Genomic DNA, 18053 nt, shown 5'->3' on the forward strand with positions numbered 1-18053 from the left:
CTACCTCTAGTACTAAAGAAGCCCCAAATCAATGCCCTCTTCGTGGCTCTCCTGCATCTCTGTGACACTTAGTCCCTCTGAATTATTGACAGCTGTGCTAGCTTTTCATCACTGATATGTCTTAAGATAAAAGGAGATGTTTGTTTTGGTTTGTGGTTAGTGGATTTTCTGTCCACAGTTGCTTGGCTCTATTTTGGGTGGGCTTTGGCAAGGCAGAACATCATGGTGGGAGTGTGTAGAGCAAGGCTACTCACCTGATTATGGTTGGGAGGTAAAAGAAAGGAGGTGGGAACAGTGACCTAGCTTTCTCCCGTGAGACCCCACCTAAAGTTTCCACCATCTCCAGGTAGCACCACAGGCTTGTCATCAGACCTTAACACATGTAGCTTGTAGGGATTATTTCAGATTCAAACTGTAACAGTCACACTTTTTAAAAATTTAAATATTTGGCTTTTTATTTCTCACTTTTCTAATAGCTGGAAGTCCAAGATCAAGACCTTGGCTGATTCCATGTCTGGTGAAGGCCTATTTCTTTATTACATTATTTTATTTTTTTATTGTTATTACAAAGGTGATATACAGAGGGGTTACGGTTATATAACTCAAGTAATGATACCCCTTCTTCCCTTACTCTCTGCCAGATTTTCCCTCCTGTCCCTATCCAACTTTCTTTTTGTAAAGGACATTTCCATTTAGTGATTACACTGTTAGTTTCACAGTGATGTATTTGTTCTAACTATGAGTTTGGTCAACTTAAAAGAACATGTCAAGTATCTTAAAGGTGATTTTTCTCGTGTCTGGCAAGACTTAGGGACAATTTGTCACATTTCTATTTGGGGAGTTTAATCATTTTCAGAAAACAGTAGCCATTTTTTCAGAAACTGGCTTTATTTTAGTAACTTGGAAATTATGTTTCAATGGTGGGATTATATAATAATTGATCTTTTGTAAAATATTCAGAATAATATAAAGAATCCCAAGTGTATAAAAATCTTAATGGTTTTTTTCCCCCAGACTTTTCTAAGCAGGGAGGTTTTGTAAAATTGATCTTGTTTCTGGATCTTGTTTTAAAACTTGGTTTCCCATTTAATATACCTATTCAATGGCAACTATATCAGTAGCATTTTAAACTCTGCATGATAGGATTTTCCATCAAACTGCTCTTAATGTTTTGTTTTTTTTTTCCAGTTTTTCATCACCACATTCTGATAGATTTGCTAGCAGTTTATGGCTGCATTTGTTTTCACCCCTGGGTAAACTCCTTAAAAGAGAAAAAAAAAAAACAAAAACCTCCTTAAAAGAGAAGTGCCCACCACAGGGATTGATTATCTGTCTTAAACGTTGATCTTCCATTTGGAGGATCAGCCTCAGAAAAGTGCATATGTTATTGCAGCATTGGAGGGGATAGTAGCTTATGCCATGTGAGGCCATACTTGTGTGTGTATGTGTGTGTGTGCGTGTGGGTGTGTGTGCGCGTGCATGTGCAAGCCTGTACACATACACGCACGCGTGCATGCATGCCATACTGGGGCTTGAATGAGGGGCCTAAGTGCTGTCCTTAGCTTTTTTCACTACAGACTGGTGTTCTGCCACTTGTGCCACAGTTCCACTGTTTGTTTTTTGGTAAAAGATTTTTATGGCCTTTCTTGTCCCAACTGGCTTTGAACTGCCATCTTTAGATCTCAGTCTCTTCAGCAGTTAGGATTACAGGCATGAGCCACTGGTATAACAACATTGTGTGTGTGTGTGTGTGTGTGTGTGTGTGTGTGTGTGTGTGTGCGCGTGCGTGCGTGCGTGTGCACGCGCTCTCACATGCACGCGCGGCAGCCAATTCTGGGGCTTAAACTCAGAGCACTGTCTGTAAGCTTTTTTGCTCAAGGGTAGGGCTCTGCCACTTGAGCCACAGCTCTGCTTCTGGCTTTTCGGTGGGAAGTTGAAGATAAAAGAGTCTCACAGACTTTCTAGCCTGGGCAGGCTTCAAACTGCAATCCTTAGATCTCAGCCTCTTGAGTAGGTAGGATTTCAGATGTCAACCACTGCTACCTAGCTGTCTGTAACACATCTTATAGAAACTGAATTAGTTTTAACTTGAAAAAAGTGCTTACCTGTGCTACAGGTAAGTTTGTCCTTAATTATCTGCTGGTGACATTGAGATTCACTCTTTATGACAAAGAGTGGTGGCCTTTGATTAGAGGACAGGCTGGCTGAATGTTCTGTCCAGCATTTGACAGGCTGCAAAGAAACCTTTTAGGCATTTGATACAGTTCCAATTTTGGAAGCACCTTTTTAGAGCATGGTCTGCCTTGCTTTTGCAGTCTGCTAAAGGGAGTCATCTCATTTCCTGAGGTACTTCCCTGCCGGAGGTGTTGGAAGTGTCCATTCTGGGTGGATGGCTGGGGATTTGGGACTGCAGCAGAGGTTGTACTTTCTCTGTTACTTAATGTTATTTTTTAAAACGCAACAAATACTGCATGTGTCAGCCTCTCTTCACTTGAATTGCAGATGGCAGATCACTGCAAGACATTTTATGAAGAAATCTTATCTGTAGTCAGATCTATCTACAGATCCTTGCACTGGGAATATACGCATTCTGCCTTCAAGTCATCCAAGAGAAATTGTGCAGCTGGAGATGATGTTTCTTTGCCTTCCAGTGTTCGGTACCTTTAGGAGATTAGACCTGCATCAGAGGAAAGATCCTTCCATGTACTGTTCCTACCCTTACCCAAGTAGCACTCCCCTGCTTTTTTTCCTTTGTGCTAGAGAGCCATACTGGCAATATTGAGTCTGAGATTTCTTAACACAGCCTCATGAAGAGGCAGTTGGGGCCATCTTGAGTCTCTATACCCCAGTCAGCTCCTCCAAGAGCAATCAAAAGGGACAGACAGATGGAGCAGAGTGTGACAGAAACCAGTGTAAAACTGTGCTCCTGCTTCTACTTGTGACATAGACACACCTTGGTTTCAAAAATGACACTGACTCTGGTATCCTCAGGAATAGTTACATTTCTGAACTAAGAATATTTAACACTTGCTGTTAGGCTGTGTTTTCCTGTAATCCAGCAAATTGTTCTACATTGAACTGGTGACTGTGCACTTTGGGAAAACAAAACGTGTGCTTTGCAAGTGGAACCTGGGATTGAATCCCTCTCTGCTGCTTCCTTAACTTTGCTGAGCTGGACCTCACCACCAGTAGAAGGGGGGATAGTTTCGTATTTTAGCAAATTACTTCATGACTTCAAACAGCATGAATTTACCTTGTAATAAAGGAGACCAGACATCCTAAAGTGGGTCTCAGTGAGCTAATGTCCAGGCTTCAGCAGAGCCGAGGCACTGGAAAGAATCCATTCTCTATCTAACATAGGTTGCCTAGGTCCCTGGACCTAACCTCCTGACCTGACAATGGAGCAATGTGTGACTGGTGTCAGCATAGCCAGGGAGATTGCTAGATCCTTAAGAATACAGAACTCAGAAGCAGGCTGTGGACTACAGGATGTGTGAAGTGAGGGTGAAAGAGCTACACTCTTCCAAATGAACTAGCATGCGTAAGGAGCTACGCAAAAGAAGCAAGACCTTAACATGAGAAATACCTGTACAATTGTCTCCATATTTTTGCAAATGAGAATTTCTTTAAAATAAGACATGAAAGCACAACACTGATGGGAAATGGGACTGTATCACACTCTAGATTTCCATAGGACCAAGACACCATAAGTGAAAAGACAGGAGAAAATGCAGGGTGGTGAAGAGGAGAACAGAACTTAGAATTGCACAAGGGCTAGGCGCCAGTGGCTCATGCCTGTAATCCTAGCTACTTGAGAGGCTAGGATCTGAGGATTGTGGTTCAAAGCTAGCCCAAGCAGAAAATGAGACCTCCAATTAACCACCAGAAAACCGGAAGTGGTGCTGTGGCTCAAGTGGTAGAGAACTAGCCTTGAGCTGAAGAGCTTAGGGACAGTGCCCAGGCCCAGAGTTCAAGCCCTACAACCAACCAAAAATCAGCAATTGATTCTATCCAGAATCCATTGAAAAGCAAAAGAACCTGCCATGGAATTGATGAGAGTAACAGCTGTGCATTAGAACAGCAGTTCTCAAATTTGGTCTCAAACTCATGTGAGACTGATTTTTTAATCTTTATTTTAAAATTTTTTATTTTATATATACCTATATATATATATATATATATATATATATATATATATATTGGGTCTGGTCATGGGGCCTGAACTCTGGGCCTGGGCGCTGTCCCTCAGCTCTTTAGCTCAAGGCTAGTGCTCTACCACTTGAGCCACAACGCCAGTTCCGGCTTTTTTCTTTTTGCTTATGTGGTGCTGAGGAATCAAACCCAGGGCCTTGAGCATGCAAGGCAAGCGCTCTACCACTGAGCCACCTTCCCAGCCTTATTAAATATATTTTTAAAGATACTGTACAGAGGGTTTATAGTTACATGAGCAAGGTAATGAGTACATTTCCTCTCTAGCATTGTTACCCCTTCCTTTGTTTTTCCCCTACCATCCCTTTCCTCCCCAACTCCTCCCCCCTCCCGCCCCCTGGCCCCCTACCCATGCAAAGTTGTAAAGTTCTTTTTCAACATAGGGTCTTGTACATCTCATTGTTACAAAGGGTCATCCTGTATCCGTATTTCAGCATTTTGTTATTTCCCTTCCCCTCCCCAAATTAGGAAAATGTATATACAAGATGCAGGACACCAAAATCAAATACAGTGACAAAAGGGGTTATAACATGGGGGAAGAACACACAAAGAACAACAACAAAAAAATCACACAGTACATTATAAGTATGTTAAAAAGAACAAGAAAGATAAAATCTCTTGTGTCTATCTTGGGGTTCATTTCGCTTAGCATCAGGTTATATGGTTATATGTATATAGCTTTTGACCTGTTCTGCTTGTCCTAGACATATACTAGTTATTGCAGATAAGGGAAACCATGGGACCTATGTTTCTTTGAGTCTGGCTTACTTCACTTAATATAATTTTTTCTGAGGTTCCCCAAAAGACTCCACATAGAGCTCCCCTATGACCCAGCAATCCCACTTTTAGGGATTTACCCAAATGATCACAAACAAGGCCATACTAAAGCTATGTGATAACTATGTTATTCACCATAGCTAAGATACAGAACCAACCCAGATGCCCCTCAGTAGATGAATGGATCAAGAAAATGTGATATGTGTGTGTGTGTGTGTGTGTGTGTGTGTGTGTGTGTGTATATATGAATTCTATGCCTCCATTAGATGACACTGCCCCATTTGGAAAGACTTGGAAAAAATAATATTAAGTGTGAGACTATTAAGAAAAAATTTTAATAGCATTTCCAATGGCCTGTTCCAGAGCCCTGGAGTGCACCTAGAAGTGCCCAATCCCAGCATGGCAGAAAGTGCAAAGTAGGAAGATTTCAGTCCAGGTATGCACTCAGGCAGGAAGCAAGATCCTACCTAAAAATAGCCAGTATGTAAGAAGGGCTGGAGACATGACTTCTTGGTAAGGCACCTGCCTAGCAAGCATGAGGCCCTAAGTTCAAACCCCATTATGACAGAGAGGGAGGGAGGGAGGGAGGGAAGGAGGGAAGAGAGATTTCTTGAGCTGAATGCCAAACTGAATTCAGAGCCCATTCAAATAAAGCACCAAGTTGATTAGAGGGCTTTGGCAACTCCCTATGTTAGTCTCTATAGAAGGTTATTGGGCATCAACAATCTGTTTTGTGGTTTTGTGGGGTATTTTAACTGCCAAAGTCCTCTGGCAGTGCCTCTTGCAATTGCAACAGGCTCTTGAGTTAAGCAGAGCCAAGGCCTAGTGATGTTTGTACAACACAAAGCCATCTATTTAGCATGCATGGCTCCTTAGCAACATGGGACCGATCCAACTTGATGGATACACAATGAGAAGGTGAATGGTTAAGCCTCTGGAAACCCACACCCTGGGTCTGGGACTTGTGTAGTAATCTCCATCTATTTGGCTAATACTGTACTTTCATTCATTAGTTTTGAAATAGCCTTTCTCAAGGGAAATCGCACAGTTTTGGGCATTCAGGAAGCACCCAAATAATTTTTAAGAAAAGTTACCAATTTTCTTCTAGTTTTTAAAGACCTTACAGGAGACAGAATCAAAGCAACATGATAGCCATAGGAACTGTGGAACATGGCTCACACCTGTAATCCTAGCTACTCTGGAGACTGAGAACTGAGGATCAAGGTTCAAAGCAAGCTGAGGCAGAAAAGTCCACAAGACTCTTATCTCCACTAAGAGAGCTGTGGCTCAAGTGGTAGAGCACTAGCCTTGAGCAAAAGCAGCTCAGGGACAGCTTCCAGATCCTGAGTTCAAGCTCCAGGACTGGCAGAAAAAAAATTGTGGAATAATTCATTCTTCCAGTCCTGCTATTAAATTTCAAGAAGCAGCTCATTGATTAGGGAATCTCTCCAGTCTCTATCTACCCCTGGGTTCATGTTCCTCTAGAGGTAAGTGTATGGCTATTAGATTAGAAGGCTTGAGAGAAAATCTATGCTTGAGTCACTCAGCACCCTGACTCTTTTGCTTCTCTGGGTTAGCCTGTCTGCTGAGCCTCTAGTTCAATCTGGAACCTCAGAGGGCAGTAGCAGAAACTCTATTCCTGCAGATGGAAGCTGGCAAGGAACACGCATGGGCCAGGGGGAGTCCATGGCTGTACATTGCTGCTATTATTGGTTAGATGGTCTCTGTTTCACTCTGAGGTTATGTATTAAGAAATAATTACTACGCCATTTACCCAGAAGTAATAGACCCCACCTTTTAATGTCTATCTGCTTTAATGCATTTTCTCTTAATTGGTTTAGAACTCAGGTGGGAAAAAGAATTCTATGTATCAGGCTCCTTGAAAGGGGCCTAGTTTTGCAATCATCATTTGTCATAGTGACATGTTTTTTACTTTGAATAATAGAAATTAGCTTTGGTTACTAAGACCAATTGCAACAGACAGGAATCAGAAGAGCCTGGGCCTTAGCAACAAGATGTCATAGACACACACCTCACATTACTTCCTGTATAAAAGACACTCAAGCTCACTCATTACACCTGCAAAAAGATGTCATTTTCTTTCTTGACCTACTCAATTGCAAAATTCAAGAAAGCTTGAAAGCTCTCTGCTGAGATCTAAAAATAGACAACCCTATCAAAATTGTAAATAAGTATGCCTTTGAATCTAAAACGATAATTCTAGAAATGTTCCCTACAGATATATGCACATTTGTGTAGAAGGATTTTAGTTGCCTTGTTTTGTAAAAAAAAAAATGTTATAAACTGTTCATATTCATCAATGGTTAATAAATGATGGCATAGAATGATCTCCAAGAGGCAACGTTAATGAAAATGCAATATATGTGTTACATGGTTGTTGAAGGACTACTAGAAGTGGTTTATCCAGTACGTGAATCAGACCAAGGAGAAAAGAGGTAAGGGGAGGGACTTTCTTTCATGCTTTTAGAACTTCATACCAATTGCACCTATTTTTAGCATGTTATTCTTGTTGAAGGAAAAATTGTAAAAATTCCTCCCCCTAATTCCGTGCCATCATCCTCAAAACCCATGAAGATGATTAATGGTTCACTTATTGAATTGTTATACTACAAGTCATAGCTGGCCTTAAGAGTATCTGGCAGGGCCTAATTTAATCACACAAGCCGCTTTAAAAGCCTTGAATTTTCTATGACTTTTGGCTAAAATTGGAGAGATTCTGATGAATAAGAAGGACTAAAGCCTCTAAAGATGGAGGAGGCCTCGTGTCACGGAATGCGACAACAAGGAGAAAGGCTATGTGTCCTACAGCCACAAGCAGTGATTTGGCCAGCACCTGAATGGACTCAGGAGCTGGTCCTTGTCTGTAGACTGCAGATAGGAGCTCAGGTGGTGAGACCCTAGGCGGAGAACCAGCTAATCTGTGCCACTCACTTTGTATCACTGCAACAAAATGCCTGAGCAAATCCAGGAGGAAGGATTTCTTTGGGTTCATGGTTTTAGGGCTTTCTGTCCATGGTCTTTTGGCTCCTTTGCTTTGGCCCCAAGGCAGGCAGAATATCATGGTAGCAGTAGTATATGGCAGCCATGAGGCTGTTTACCTCATGGAATCTGGGAAGCAGAGAACTGAGGAAGGAAGTGTTTGAGCATCTTCCTAAGGCATAGTTCCCCATGTCCTCCTCCCTCCAGCAAGGCCCTGCTTCCTGATAGCTCATTCAGCGAATAACCCATCAGTGGATGAATTGATGAGTTATTGCCCTGATGATCAATCACCTCCAAATAGTATACCAGTTGGGGTCCTAGTCTTCAATACCTGAGCATTTTTGAAGGACACTTTATATTTTTCATTTCCCTTCTAATTGATTAGAGCCTCTGGCTCGGCCTAAGGATTAAGCAGACACAAGACTGACAAATAGGAGAAACACATAACTATAGTTTTCACATGTGACTGAGAGTCCTCATGAGAAAAACAAAGGTCCAGTGAAATAATTAAGGGTCAGGTGTGGTAGCTTGTGCCTGTAATCAGAACTATTTTGGTGGTGAAGATTTGAGAGGATCAAAGTTTGAGGCCAGACCAGGCAAAAGTGAGATTCCATCTCAACAAATAAATTGGATATTATGGAACATGCCTGTAATCCCAATTAACTGGGAAGTGTAAATTGGAGGATTGTGGTCTAGGCTGGCCTGGGCAAAAGTGTGACACCCTGTTTGAAGAGTAACTGAGACAAAATAGCTAGGAGCATGGTTCAGGTGGTAGAGCATCTGCCTAGCAAGTTCCAATTCCTGTTATGCCAAAAATAAAAATAAGGAGAAACAACTAGGGCTGAAAGCTCTTATGCTAGGTTGAACAGAGTGAAAATTCATATGATATGATAAAGGGGTTTTGACTAGGTCACTTAATTGTGGAAAACTGACTAGGAGAACAGAGGTTGGTTTAACACAGTTTATTTAGACAACTGTCATCTTTAACTCTCTGTCTCTGATTCTAAGACATGGCTGCAGAAGGAGAGTTTTCCCTCTTTAGGTTCGATGATTTGCTCTAATGGCTTTATAAAAGCCATTAGAGTTTCTGGCCCTGTGGAGCTTGAGTGGGCCATTTTCCCAGCAGAAGGCTGCCTTCTCCAGCCTGAAAACTCTTCAAACTCTACCACATAAGAAACTTTACAGAGGCCACAGTGTCAAGTGTGTCTTGCCTTCCCACAGGCTAGGGCGCTACATGGCAAGCTCCTCATCATGTCTTGGTCATTTTGGTGACTAGACTCCATGGCTTGGTCATTTCAGTGAGTGGCCTCCCCATGGCTTGTGGCTTTAGTGACTGGCTTCCATCCTGAAGTTACCCAGGAGCCAGTGAAGCCTTATCTCATCATAACGAAAGATGCTCCTATTGCCCAAGAAATTCCAAGGAACAGTGGTATTAGGAACTGGCGTGAAAGAGCAAATGCCAGTATACAACAAGCTGCTGAGCAGCCTTATCACTTAGGAAGGGTTTAAGCTCAGTGCCAAGAACTGAGGATGGAGACCAAATATATATTTCTTATTATATCACAATAACTTGAGTCATTCCTCTCTTCTTTTTTAAAACAGGAGCTGGGTATGAAGGGAGGTGGAGAATCCTTTCCAGAAACTTTCCACTCTACCCTAGCAGCCCTTTCCTTACAGGGGAGATATGAGAATATGCTGGTGGCAAAGGATTGACCCTCATGACTGGGAAGAAGGCCACTGGTCCTAAGGACCAGTGAAGAACAGAAACCCGTGATCAGACTGTGTATGTTAGTTAAGGCTTCCCTGTGCCCATCCTACACCAGGTGCCACAGAGCATTCAAGGGATACCCAAGGTGGAGATCTCTGCCTTAAAGGAAAGGGCCTCTTCCTTTTCACACCATGGCGAGACTCACTTTCAAATTCCCTAGATCAAAAGTTCCATGGCATGTTTATAGACTCTTGGACCTTCGTGTTGAGCAAGACTACAACACCCTGTAGTCACTGCGCTCCAGACCCTCCAAGAACTCATGCGTCTCAGCTGTCACCAGGGAAGACTATCTTCTTCTTGTGCTTGATTCTGCTTTAAAGCTGCAGCATGAAATGCTAGAGTGGACACAGATCTTCCTTTATCTACCTAGTTCAACCTGCTCCTTTTACACTGACAGATTCTGGTCTAGGGACAAGATCCCTACCCTGCTTTGGTGAGGTACTTAGTGAACAGTGACTAAGAACCAGACATCTTCGCTGGTATTTGCATTTAGTTGTCAGTTTCTTGATATCTTTCTTTGTTCTAAGACAAAACATATACTTGAGAACCCTACACCCGAAGGGAAGAGATGAGTTCTCTGTGTTCACAAGTTCTCTGTGAGTGAAAAGTTTCTCATCTTCATGTGAAGTAGAAGCTGCTTGCTTAAAAGCAATGAGAAGGAAGTGGTGCTGTGGCTCAAGTGGTAGAGCGCTCGCCTTGAGCTGAAGAGCGCAGGGACAGTGCCCAGACCCAAAGTTCAAGCCCCACGACCGACCAAAAAAAAAAAAAAAAAAACGAGAACTCTCTGTCATTCTATTCACTTATGGAATGAATCTCTATACTAAACATTACCTTTGTTTTCAGTGGGAGACATGTTCTCCATACACGAACATATTCCTTTAAAATGAAAAATTCTTGCAAATTGGCCATTCTTGTCAATTTAAGCACGTGGTTCAGTGGTACTAAGCACATTCATGAAGCTATACAGTCACCAGCACTGGCTTGATTTCAGACCGTTTTCATCATCCCAAACCGAAACTTAGTATCCATGAAATGTTTTTCCATCTCATGGCTTTGCCCATAGGAATCCAGTTTTGCTACAAATACTTAAATGACTTTCTTTATTGAATGGTCTTGGTTCTCTTAAAAAATTAGATATTTGAGTATTTCTGTCTATTCTTTTTTTTTTGTGTGTGGGGGGGTCCGGTTGTGGGGCCTGAACTCTGGGCCTGGGTGCTGTCCCTCAGCTCTTCAGCTCAAGTGTAGCGCTCTACCACTTGAGCCACAGCGCCACTTCCAGCTTTTTTCTTTTTGTTTATGTGGTGCTGAGGAATCGAACCTAGGGCCTCAGGCATGCAAGGCAAGCACTCTACCACTGAGCCACCTTCCCAGCCCTCTTTCTATTCTTTTTATCCATCTATGTAGCTGCCCTTCTTCCTGTATCATACCATTGGATACTGCAGCTAGTAAGTTTTTCAAACCAGGAGGAGTCTTCCAACTTTATTCTTAAAGTACATTCTTTTAAAAGGTTACACCTAGATAACATATATTTTGGAAAGGTATTTTCCAGAGTAGCAAAATCTTCAATACAGAAACTAAACATTATGCTTTTTTGTTTGTTGCTGCACTACAAGAATTGCAGGAAGATGTGTTCTACAGTACTACCACAACCTACTGCCTAGAGGAGGCAGGAAGGAGGAGGTTCTGTGTGTGAAGGTCCCAGTGTGAGAAAAGCAGGAGAGATAGAGGAAGGCAGTGCTCCTGGGGAGGAAAGAAGCTATTGTTAAGAAGGAAGGACAGAGTTGGTTGAAGATATCTCCCAGGATTTAGGAGTTGATTCTAGATCCATTGCCAAGAATAAAGACAGCCCTTCTTCCCAGGTTGGTAGAACGTGTGCAGGACATCTGAGAAACCAAGCTCAGGCCCCTCCTTCAGCAGGTTCTCATGGTCCACCTCTAGGGCCAGCACCAGGAGGTACTGAATGGAACTAGCTGGAGACCATGACCACAAGGCAAGGCTGTTCAAAACATTCCAACTGGAGTTCTCCATTACCACTCCTCACTACCATTGCCAGAGAAAAGAAAACACACTAAAAACATTTTCTTCCTGGCATAATTTCCACTCACCTCCTACCTCTTTGCTTTTAAAAAATTTGCTTCATGTAGCAATCAACAGTGCTTGCAAATTGGAACTTTTCTCTGGCACAGAGGAAAAGTTAGGTAACAGGGCTATGGAGTGCTTAGCTCTCGCATGGCTGATGACTGTCAGGTGGAGCAGTATGTCAAGGAAGACACAGCAATGAATGGGACAAAGAGAATCGAAAATGTGCCAAGGGGAAGCAGTCAAAGTCTCAGTCGGCCATGACATCTAGATCTAGGATAGTTAGTGGAAGCAAAAAATCTGTGACCAGCCGTAGGGCAGCCCACATGGATAGCTGGAAAGGGGAGGGAGAATAGGAAGTTTGGTTGAGGCTGGCTTCATGGAGTGTGGGTGGCTATGGCTGATACTGCCCATGTATGGCAGAAAGGCAGTGGGTCCGATGAAATCTCCTGCATCAAGGACTGTGTGTGCCCTTCAGGGTAAGGCAGAGAAAACTAACAGAACTCTATGGAAAATACTTAAGCAGTTGGTTGTTGACTATGTGATGTTAGAAGCTTGAGAGGAAGTTGTCCTTGAAATGTGATTGGAATCTTCAGCATCTGGATGGGAAAGCTGCCCAGGATAATGGCTGAAACTATCCCGACAGAGTATAAAAGAGGAAAAGAAGAGGTTAAGGTAAAAATCCATGTATACGAGCATTGAGAAATGAATTATGATAATAATGATTTTGATTAATATAAATACATGGGAATGGGAAAACTTGAGGGACAGAAAAGGAATGGAAGCCATAGAAAGCGAAGAGATTTTCTAGAAGAGTATGACCAGTAGTCACAAAGAAGACAAGTAAAATGAAGACTGAGACTTTTCTTTATATAGTTACAATGCTTGATAAGAAATGTACTCATTACCTTGCTCATGTAATTGTAACCCCTCTGTATGGTATTTCCAGAATAAAAAAAACTTATTAATATAAAAAAAGAGTAGTCATTTTTGTAAAGCTAGGTTTACAAAGCCAGAGTGCTTAGTACTAAGAGAATTCACCTTGCAGGAAGTGACTTCTCAGAGCCTGAGCTCTTCTCCCGTGCATCACTTTGGGGAAGAGAATATGTGTGAATAACACTTTCTTTTAGTGAGAGGGACAAATGACAGATATGTTAATAGGCTGAGAGGAAGACACCAAAAGAATATAGAAGTTGAAAATCAGCAGAGAAGAGTAATTTGTACAGCAAGATCATGGAGAAATCCTGGAGAGGGCCAAAGTTTCATAAAATAACTTGAACATTAAAGTGAAGGAAGGTGGAGTCATTAGCTGGTAAAGTCTGGAATGAGACCACAACTGGCTGCTAGATGGTTGTGCACTTGAGGGAGCTAGGAAACCAGTATGCCCATGGAGAGAAATACTAGGAAAGGCACTGGGGCCTGGGTGGGCAAGAAAGCAAGGGCAGAAAGGAAGAAGACAGTAGAGGGTATTAAGTAGGTGACAATGCATTGTTTATACAATAATTTAAATCTAAAGTCATTTGCTGAAAGTGAAGGCAGGGATAAATTGTAGATCTGAGGAGAGTATAGTACCCCACTGAAGAATGAATGAGACTTCTGGTGGCTTCTAAATTCATCCTACAGTTTTTAGGGATGCATCATGCATCATCTAAGACTGACTTTCTTGTCTTTCTAAAATAACATTTCATAGTTACTTAAAATGCTAAACATATAAGTAACTTACATCTACATATTTTGGCTATATAAATATGTATGTATATGTGTATATGTATTATATATAATCTTCTTTTGGGCTTCAAACACAGAGTCTTTATTCTAAGATGACTATTAACATTGAAAATAACTCCACTGAAGAATACGAAAGGCAAGAGAGTTGTGGTATTTTAATATCAGTATAAGTATTTCTGATTTCCAATTCTCCTTCCTATCAGTAAACAATATGATGTAAATGATGATGACTGATGCTTTTAATTGTGTATCCAAATGAAGTAACTCCCATTCACATATCTGCTTTTCAGGCTTGTTTTCCCATGCATTACATGCCAGGATGTTTATTTTATTGTCCTAAAACTCCCAGTGATTAACTGCTACATGTGTACCCTTGTATTTATTTGCTTTGTTGTTGACTTAGCAGTCATTTTTACTTTGAAGGAGTTTTATTGTAATATCTTCATACATATAAACAGTATACTTGAAACAAATTCACCTCTATTATCAACTTATATATATATATGTCATATATATAATATATATTGTATATTAATGTATAATGAACACATAAACACAAACAAAAGAGACTTTAAAAAATAAAATCCAAGCCGGGCGCTGGTGGCTCACGCCTGTAATCCTAGCTACTCAGGAGGCTGAGATCTGAGGATCGCGGTTCAAAGCCAGCCCGGGCAGGAGAGACCGTGAGACTCCTATCTCCAATAATCCACCAGAAAACCAGAAATGGCGCTGTAGCTCAAGTGGTAGAGCGCTCGCCTTGAGCTGAAGAGCTGAGGGACAGCGCCCAGGCCCAGAGTTCAAGCCCCACAACCAACAAAAAAATAAAAAAAAATAAAAAATAAAATCCAGTGGCTGGGAAGATGGCTCAGTGGTAGAGCGCTTGCCTTGCATGCCTGAGGCCCTGGGTTTGATTCCTCAGCACCACATAAGCAAAAAGAAAAAAGCCAGAAGTGGCGCTGTGGCTGAAGTGGTAGAGTGCTAGTTTTGAGCTGAAGAGCTGAGGGACAGCGCCCAGGCCCAGAGTTCAGGCCCCACGACCGGACCCCCCAAAAATAAAATAAAATAAAATAAAATAAAATCCAGGGCTAGGAAGGTGGCTCAGTGGTAGAGCACTTGCCTCGCATGCATGAGGCCCTGGGTTCGATTCCTCAGCACCACATAAGCAGAAAAAAAAAGCTGGAAGTGGCGCTGTGGCTCAAGTGGTAGAGCGCTAGCCTTGAGCTGAAGAGCTGAGGGAGAGCGCCCAGGCCCAGAGTTTAGCATCCACGACCGGATCCGCTCCCCCCCCAAAATCAAATCCATCCTTTATTTCAGCTAGGCTAATTTCTGCCTTGTAATCTTGTGTAGTTAGCTTTTGCCCTCCTGCGTGGAGCACTGTGTTAGACAATAAAAACATAAGGATAAGATAAAGGTTCTCTGTCAATACTGGAGAGTCCATTGAGAGAGAAAAGATGTGTACACAAAAGTAAGCAGCCATGAGAAAGCCAAGGGCCATCTAAGAAAGTTCTATCAAAAGGCAGAAATCTGGGTTGAAATTATAGTAGCTCAGTGTTAGAAGGCTTACCTAGCAAGCATGCTTAGGACCTAGTTCAATCTTCAGCACTGCAAAAGAAGTAGTAGGATTAAAACAAAACAAAAAAACAAAAAGAGACATGGAAGCCTATGGAGAGAGTCAATAATATGTACTACTCATGCATTTTCCTAGTTCAATTCTTGCTGGGATTTCATGGGTTATACTATCTTCTTTATGGATATGAGAAAGCTTCAGTTCTGAGAACAGTTTCCAGAGCAAATCACATACAGAGTTTGTGCAGGTTCCTTCTTCTGTGTCATGTCATTTCACCTAATTAAATTGTGTTTGAGGTATTATCTGCAATACCCTCCACCTGCTTTCTCTCTCTCTCACAGACTTGATTGCACTGTGTTCTGACATCTTCATCATAGCTTTATCCTGGCACACTCACCCCATACCTTCAGATCAACCAAACCCTCTTCATTTGCCACCAAGCTAATCTAGGATGATCTACTTTATCTCTCTTTCAAAGGAATTGAAATAATAAAGCTTTTGTTTTGATGATGCCACTCAGCTAAATTTAGTGGCCCTTTTTCTTTTGTCTGTTAGGATTCTATCACCATTGTAATGGGGCAAGCCTGTGCCATGTTTGCTGCTTGTGTCTCAGTTGAGACAGAGCCTTTGCTTTAATTGAGAGCGAACTTCCAATGCAGGATCCAACAGCCTTACAACTCTGCTTATGAATTATAAACATCATGCTTTGCTCTGCTGTTCCCACATTGAGGATGAAGAGACAATTATTGTGATCTTTTCTGTTATTCTCCTGTTGCTCCTGGGAGGACAGTAGGATTTAAAGTGGGATTTAAAGGTGGAAAAGGAATTAAATCCTCCGATAGTTTAGTGCAATGTTTCAGGGTTCACTTGCATTTCGGTTGGCCCTCTGTCCTCCTTGGTTCCTGATCCACAGGTTAAACCAACTGTAGATCAAAACTATTTATGAAGATTTTTTTTCTGAGTATTATCCCCTTAACAATACTAACACTTACAATGTATTAGTATTGCAAATCTAGACATGATTTGGAGTCAAGAGGTTATGTAAATACTAGGCAATTTATATAAGGGACTTAAGCAGTGTCAGATTTTGGTATCTTCAGAGGGTCCTGAAACCTATTCCCCACGGCTACTGAGACAACTGTACTGTAAAGTTACAAAGCAACACAGTTATACATGATTAGGTTTTTATAAAACAAATAAGAGTGTCCTTTGTCAGTATATTGTCTGCTTCTGAGTGTTCTTTTACAATTATTGTTATTCATGCTATATCAAAGCTTAATGCAATTTTGAAAATACTATTCACTCCTGAGTGAACTGACATTTTCTGTGGTTTAAACAGCTGCTAACATTTTAATGTTATATTCTGATCACATGATTAACTGTCAATATGTTCCTTGGGTGGAAAAACAAAGTTTACTTGAGCTAAGTGTTCATTATCTTCACTTTAGGTTGTTTTAACAAGATAGGAAATAAGAAGGGTTGGCAAGAATGTGGGCTCCTTGCCTTATGTAAGCTGGCTTATATCCCATCTCTTGTGGGCAGAGCAGAAAATGGAAGGGAAAGAAATGATGGTGTTAAACTCCTGCCCACGACTCCACATGGAAAGGAGAATCCTCGTGTCTATAAATCAGTGAAAGAAATGATCAGTTCATTTTTTTAAAAGCCATCCATGCTCTGAGGTCTCAAGTTCCACCCTTCCCTTCCCCTGCCTCAAGGCTTGCTCGTCTCTAGGACCCTCTGTTCTTCAAGAATTGTGGTTGGTCTTGATCAACAGGAGTATGGATAGAATCATGTGCTCTTCATAGTCCAAATATGAAACCCATTTCAAATTCCATTATTGGCATTGTGTTATGGTTTGAATATGTTTTATCCCCACTACAATTTGGGTGAGGGCTAGGGGTGTGACTCAAGTGGTAGATGTTTACTTAGCCTGTACAAGACCCTGGGTTCAATCCTTAGTATGGAAGGAAAACAAAACCGAAACCCAAACCACCCTGTGAATCCCTCAAAACTCAGGTGAAGCTTGGTTCCCAATGTAACAATGGGAGATGGGGCCTAACACAGGGTTTGGTTTGGAGCAGAGACCTCACAAATGGATTGGTGCCTTTTCCTTTGTGTGACATTTCACTAGATATAGTACCTCAAGAGCCTATGGTGATAAAGCAAGCCTACACTTGTGTTCAATTTCTTCTGCACATACCCCCTTGCTCTTCACTTTCCACCACGAGAAAGTAGACTTTACCAGATGCAGCTGCCTGGTTTGGGGCTAGGAGCCTAAATTAACCTCCATTCTTTGTAAATTATGTAGACTTGAGTATTTTGCTAGAGTGACAGAAACAAAGACTTTGATAATAAGATATACTCTGGAAGTGAGAGACTACCAGGATACAGATATAGGTATTTATAAGATTTCATAGTAATAGGCTGCATGAATTTGTCTCAATGACTAAATTCCTCAGACTAAATTCCTCCAGGTCCAGGCAGGAGGATCTGTTCCCGCCCGCCCCCTTCCTCCCCCAGGAACTTTGACCGATCAATGAGAGAGAAAGAACATCCAATGAACCCATAGAAGCAAAGACTCACAGCAAAGCAAAGTACTCAAAGTGCATGGCAGAGAGAGAATGGTAGAAATAAAGCAAACTGCCTAAAATGTGGGGTCAAATTGTGAAGATTCTGGAATGCTATGATATTTGAGGTTTGGTTATTCCATAAGCCATGAGGAGCACTCCAGAATTCCAAGAGGCAGGAGATACAGTCATTTTTGATCATTAAAATGAGTGATTTTTGCATTAGTGTAATACAGGATTGGAGTGATATCATATAGGAGTAGTTCAAATAGTTCAGGACAAATATAAGCAGTTTGAGTATAAATGGACTATTCTAGAAAAGTTAATGTTGGAGTTAGTGTTTCCAAGATTTAGCCAA

Source organism: Dipodomys spectabilis, unplaced genomic scaffold, assembly GCF_019054845.1.
Source record: "Dipodomys spectabilis isolate Male_0828 unplaced genomic scaffold, ASM1905484v1 ptg000138l, whole genome shotgun sequence".
Lineage (NCBI taxonomy): Eukaryota > Metazoa > Chordata > Mammalia > Rodentia > Heteromyidae > Dipodomys > Dipodomys spectabilis.